This window comes from Myotis davidii, unplaced genomic scaffold (assembly GCF_000327345.1).
Source record: "Myotis davidii unplaced genomic scaffold, ASM32734v1 scaffold2894, whole genome shotgun sequence".
NCBI classification, from domain to species: domain Eukaryota; kingdom Metazoa; phylum Chordata; class Mammalia; order Chiroptera; family Vespertilionidae; genus Myotis; species Myotis davidii.
In genome coordinates, this window is record NW_006285233.1 from 22,901 (window position 1) to 28,671 (window position 5,771).

Here is a 5,771-nt window from a genome sequence, read left to right on the forward strand (position 1 = left end):
CTCTCATAATAGGAGTAGCCTGATGGATGAAAGCAGTGGCTCGTGCATATCTCTGAAGGTCACAAAATATAAACCTGATGTAAAATCTGTCATCAGTGATGCAGAGGCAAAAGTCCCACTGATAATATCACACGGAGTCATAAAGTTTTCTGTCGGATTATCGGTGTACATGTATACATTAAAAAATAAATGTATTTTTCATCATTATATACTGTGTTTTTGTCGCTCGAATGGATTTTATTATTTCTTCAAGGTTATTCACATACATACACCTTAAGAGATATCAAGTATGTGTAACATGTTCTTAAAAAATTAGGGTTGGCACGCAGAATAATTTTGAGTCAGAGATTTTGCTGGTTTTGGCACTCACTCACAAAAAGGTTGCTCACCCCTCACATGTCATTAGGGAAATACAATTTAAACCAACAATGAGATAACACTAAATATGCATTAGAATGGCCAAATTTCAGAACACTTATAACACCAAATGCAGGAAAGGAGGTGGAGCAAAAGAAGCTCCCATATATTATCAATGAGAATGAACGATATTATAGCTACTTTTGGAAGATGGTTTAGTAGTTTTGTAAAAACATACTCTTATGACATGATCCAACAATTGCACTCCTTGTATTCATCCAAAGGAGTTAAAAACTTATGTACAGATCCCAACATGGCAGCCAACAGGATGGCAGTGAGGGAGAGAGTGTGAGTAAAGGAGTAAGAATGGAGTGTGTGGACATTTGTGGTGTGTGTGTGTGGGTGACTGAGAGACGGATAGATCTCACAGGAGTCTTTGGGACTAGAGGATCAGGCTTTCATGGATGGAGAGCCCCTGTTACTGCCACAGACATGCCCAGCCCAGGTTATGCTTTGGCTGGAGCCCATGCCATATTGAAGGGGGAAGCAGGGGAGGCTAGGAGTGCAGTTACACCAACACCCAGACTGGCCTCATACACCACCCCAAACTCATTCAGTGAGCTGCTGGCCAGCCATAACTCTTAAGGGACCACCATCGTGCCCCTGCAGTGAGTGGTGTAGTACCTCTTAGTGGGCTCCCAGACACCTGCAGTGAGCACATGCCACAGAGACCTTCCACACCTCCCTGACTGGTCTCCAAAATCCTGGGCTTCAGGACCCCATCCCCAGGATGCCACACTAAAGGATCCCTCAATCCAGTACCCTGCTCTATGAGTACATGCCAGGGGGACCCCATGCCTCGCCCTGCACAGGCCCCAGTACCACACTGGTAGTGCTAGCAAGAAGCACCCAATACAACACCCTGACCAGGCTCCAGGAATGCACTGCATGTGCATGCCAGAGGGACCTAGGATGCTACCCTGCACGAGTGCTGGCTCTGTGCAGTGAATTGCATGCCAGAAGGCTCTGGGACCACATAGAGAGTCACACGCCAGAGGAACTCTGCATGCACCTCTGCCAATCCTGAGCATCTGGAGCAGAAAAACTGAGAACACAGACCTGTGGGGGAAGGTAGTACAACTTAGAACAGAGACATTAAAGGTGTGAGACTCAAGGCAGATCCAGCATCTGGGCTAAGGTGTCACAGACCATTGAACTGATAAGGACTTCAACTTCTCAGACCCCAAAGCCATTTGCACAGGACCAAAAAGAAACAGTGACTCAAATTCCATAGAAAAAAATACAAAAGGACAGCAAAATTGGGGAGACAAAGAAATAATCACCTAAAGAAAGAAAAGGAGGAATCATCAGAAAAGGAACAAAATGGAATCAAGGAAAGCATTTTGCCAAAGAATTAAGAGTATTCCTTATAAGGATGCTCAAATACCTAGACTAGATAGTCCCAAACATGTTTAGGAATCAAGAGGAAATAAAGAATGACATAACTGCAATAAAGAACACAATGGAAGGTTTCAAAAGAAGACTGAAAGCTAAGGACCAAATCAGCAAGTTAGAAGACAGGGCAGAAAAACAACAAATCTGAAAGAAATAGGAAAAAAAACAACACATTTAAAAAGCAGGAGGAGAGGTTAAGGGAGCATTGGGGCAACATGAAATGAAGCAACATGGGCATAATAGGGGTGACATAAAGAGAAGAAGCTGAGCTAGGAATCGAAAAACCTATTTAAAGAATTAATGACTGAAAACTTCCAGGGTATGGGGAAGAAAAAAGTCACACAAGCACAGAGCATACCAAACAAGATGAATTCAAAAAGACCCACAGAAGGACACATCATAATTACAATAGCAAACATCAATGACAAAGAAAGAATTTTAAGGGCGGCAAGAGAGAGACAGAAAGTTACCTACAAGGGATATCCCATTAGACTATTAGATTATTTCTCAGCAGAAACACATCAGGCCAAAAGGGAATGGAATGAAGTATACAAAGCAATGCAAAGCATGGCACTGAATCCAAGACTATTCTAACCAGTAAGGCTATCACTCAAAATTGAAAGTGAAATCAGGAGCTTCACAGACAAAAATAGGCTAAAAAAGTTTATTACCACCAAACCACCAATGCAAGAAATTCTAAACGGACTGATAGGAAGTATTAATAGAGAGAGAGAGGGGGAAATGCAGACCTAAAGAAGGAAAATGGCAACAAACAAGTACTTATCTATCAATATAAAATATCTATATAAAATATGCTAAGTGTGGTCCAGGTAATGACATCACTAGCAACGCCTGGCTTCCACTCCTTAGTGACTAGCCTCCTTGGAGGTTTTTTCAACCCAAGAATAGCACTTGCTTTACAGCCAGGTGGAAACATTTTTACACTGTAACCAAATGTTTGTGAAGCATTTTCCCATGCCTCATCTCATTTGATCCTCACAGAAGTCCTGGGTTAGGTAGATAGGAGACTCAGTGGAATCCTATTTTCTTTTCATTAGCCAGAAAACAAATTTTAGAAAGCTTTGAAACTTGACCTGACTGAAAAGACATAAGAAATGGTAGACCTTGAAAATGACTTCAAGTTTTCTCACTGGGCAGAATATAGTCAAACACTGCTACAGTTAAATATTTTACCCTTTGTTCTCCCTGCATGATCTACAATAATCATCTATTTCATGTTAATATTTACTGCTCTGTTGCTGAGAATTACCTGAAAGAGAAGTTTGGGGTGTTTCACTGGGCTGTAAAAAGTTTAGCTAAATCAGAAAGCAGGTCTAATTTAACAAGTTTATTCTATATCTATAGAAGGCTAAATTGACTCGCACATGCATGATACATATAAAGCTCTCACTGGCGCCAATCACACACATGTGTTTTGATCTGTTGTGGTCAATCATGAATTTGGTTGACACTTCTATTATAGAGAAAGGGCTAATAGCGATATTAAAATATTTCTTCTAATTAATTTCCTTTCAATGTGCATGAACTCATGCACTGGGCCACTAGTCAAAAATAACCTTAAACGTAAATGGATTAAATGCCCCAATCAAAAGACATAAGGTGACTTAATGGATAAGAAAACATGACTCAAATATATGCTCTCTATAAAAGACCCACTTCAGAACAAAGAACTCACACAGAATCAATGTGAAAGGATGGAAAAAAATTTCAGGAAAATGGAAATGAAATAAAGCTGGGGTAACAATACTTATATCTGAAAAAATAGACCTCAAAGTGAAAACCATAAGAAGAGATAAGGAAGGACACTTCATAATACTAAAAGGATCTATAAAAGAGGATATAACTCTGATAAACATATATGTACCCAATAAAGGAGCATCTAAATACATTAAAAAAACACAAAAACTTCTGAAAGATATAGAGTGAGATCAACAGCAATACAATCATAGTAGGGGACTTTACTACCCCACTGACATCACTGGATAAGTCTTTTAGACAAAATATCAGCAAGGAAAGCACAATCTTAAATGACACATTAGATCAGATGGAACTAATTGACATCTTCAGAACATTTCACCCAAATGCTATGGAATACACAGTTTTCTCAAGTGAACATGAGACATTTTCAATGATAGACCACATATTAGGTCACAAAGTCACTACAAATTCAAGAATACTGAAATGATACCAAGAATCTTCTCAGATCACAATGGCATAAAAATCAAAATCAACTACAATAAAAACAGTGAAAAAATCAAACACTTGGAGCCTAAATAGCATGCTATTAAACAATGAATGGGTTACCAAAGAGATTAAAGAAAAAAAATTTTTAAATAAAAACACAACAATACAAACCCTATGGGACACAGTGAAAGCAATCCTGAGAGGGGAGTTTATAGCAGTACAGGCCTACCTCAAAAAACAAGAAAAAAATTTAACAAGTTATCTAACCTAACAATTTAAAAAATTAGAAAAGGAGCAACAAGAAAATCCAGAGTAAGTAGAAGGAAGGAAATGATAAAGATCAGAGCAGAAAATAAATAACATAGAGTCCAAGAAAATTATAAAAAGATCAGCAGAACTAAGCAAATCACATCTAGCAATACATTAAAAGATCATACACAATGACCAAGTGGTATTTATTCTATGGATGCAAGGCTGGTGCAACATCCACGATTCAATAAATATTATACATCATATAAACAAATTTAAAGACAAAAATCACAGGATCATATCAATTGATACAGAAAAAACATTCAACAAAACCCAATAATTTTTTTTGATAAAAACTCTCAGCAAAGTGGTAATAGAGTGATGATACCTCAATATAATAAAAGCCTTATTTAGAAACCTATAGCCAACATCATACTCAATGGGAAAATTTTAAAACCATTTTCTCTAAGAACAGGAACAAGACAGAGATACCCACTTTCACCACTCTTATTTGACATAGTATTGGAAGGGCTAGCCATAATAATCAGACAAGAACAAGAAATAAAAGGCATATTGGAAGTGCCAGCCATAGCAATCAGACAAAAAGAAGAAATAAAAGGCATCCAAATTGGAAAAGAAGAACTAAAACTGTCATTATTCACAGATGACATGATACTGTAGATAGAAAACCTTAAAGACTCCATCAAGAATATACAGAGGAAAGAAAAATGATGACCAAATAGGCAGATATGTACTGTGCCTTGTCATGGAACAGATAGAAAGGGCATCTAAATCAAATAACATCCATCCAGAATTGATGAATTAGACACAGCTGGTGAGACAATTCACAGCCAAAAAGGCAGAGGATGCCTGGCAAACAGTAGGATTAGGGATCTGGGCTATAGAGAGATGGACAACCACCGGACCGGAAGCTCAGAAGGAAGGTGCACTGAACCAAGTCCGTATCCCTTAGGGACAGGCATAACATCTGACTGTGGAAAGAAAATCCACAAGACTGCTGGTGGCTGGGGAATTTAGATCTAAGACCACTTCCACAAGAGGATGAGCCCAGAAAGGCAGCTGAAGAACTGCCCAATCCGCTTGGTGCTGGGGGAGAGAAACTCACAGTTGTGTGGTTGTTTTTGTTGTGCCCAGATTTCAAGATTCCCAAGGGCCCACCAGGGAGCCAGCTAGTCCGATGCAAAAGCAAAGAGTCATTTATTTCAAACCTAGGTTTGGCTCCCCTGCCCTCCCCCCCCTTACTGGCACAGCAGCAAGTGGCAGAGAGAGAGAACTCTGTGTGGAGAGAGGCTTTATAGGGGGTTGGGGAAAGGGGAGGAGAAAGGACTGTGGGCCCTGCCCATTGGCCAGGCACAAGTTGGTGTCTTGTCACACAGGATGTGGTCATATCTATGGCGACTTCTCTTGATTGTCATTGGCCAGTTCAAAGAAGTCCTAGGCGTGGCCAGCAGCGGCTTGGCTTCCGGGCGTGTGTGGGGGATCCG